The following is a 1,258-nucleotide window of genomic DNA, read 5'->3' on the forward strand; positions in this document are numbered from 1 at the left end:
CTTTTAATAAATTAAAATGCGCGAGAGAAAGTTGTTTCTCCATCCGAACCGAATGGGGGAGTTTTGTTGAGGGTTGCCATACTTAAAACGTTTGAAATTTACGCACATAATTGTGGCGCTCGTCGAAAGCGTTGCATATGCTCAATCCATAACGCCGTGCATTGATATGATTAAAAATATTCAATATTATCCATTTGACAACATTTCACTGTCAAAATGTATATATTTATAAATCCAATGCATGGATTGTAAATTTTAATATCAAAAGGTATAATTATGATTTGAATTTGTGCAAAAACAACTACATTTGTTGTCAAAAGTAGTCTCCTTGGCAGGTCTTGATAATAAAGGTGAGTTTTTAAGAGCTATACCAATTAAACCTAACTTTGAATATCAATTAAACCTAACTTTTAATACCCTCTTCCTCTTGAATTTGGACATTTTCAAAAAATAAAAAAAAAATTAAAAATTCTGTAAAAATCTTAAAAATTCCGAAGCTTGCCGTTACATTACAAAAATACTAAAACCATCAAAATACTGAATATCGGTAGGTACCGTTATATAAGGGTTATACGAAGACGTGGACCTGCACAGACATTTTTCTGCTAGTGTGATTTCCACAGACGGACGGACATTGCTAAATCGGCATAGAATTTTATGCTGATCAAAAATATATATACCTTTTGGGGTCTAAAATGTATATTTTGATGTGTTATAAACGCAATGACAAACTTAATATACCCTCCATAGAAAGGTGAAGGCCCAATTACGGTTGTCGTTTCTATAGTCGTCGCAGTCGCTTTGATTAAAAAATTGTATTACGGTAAGGCATAGGAGCGAAAGTTTAAAAAATAAAGTTGGCAACACTCCCTTGTTGTTGACAAGAAAGATAAAAAATTTTACATTTTGAATCTTAATTTCTTCTCATTCGGAAAAAATATAGTGAAAATGAATATAATATAATAAATGCTTCATATCTCTTAAGTTCAATTGAGTATGAAGAGGAGAAAGTATTGTTAGTGCAGCGACGAATGCTAAGCCAGCAAAAAAAAAAACATATTTGCATTAGGTGTGTTTGGTTACTTTTCCTGCAGGAATTGTCCAGCAACATCTTTCTCAGAGAGTAAGGTAGTTTTATTCTCTTTTGCGAGGAAATTGCAAAAGTAAACAGACGGTATTCCTGCAGAAGCTTGCAACTAATCAGCTGATTTGTCAAAACAAACCAATTTGTCTTCCATTAAAAGAATTTAACGAAATA

This window comes from Musca domestica, unplaced genomic scaffold, assembly GCF_030504385.1.
Source record: "Musca domestica strain aabys unplaced genomic scaffold, Musca_domestica.polishedcontigs.V.1.1 18, whole genome shotgun sequence".
Classification (NCBI taxonomy): domain Eukaryota; kingdom Metazoa; phylum Arthropoda; class Insecta; order Diptera; family Muscidae; genus Musca; species Musca domestica.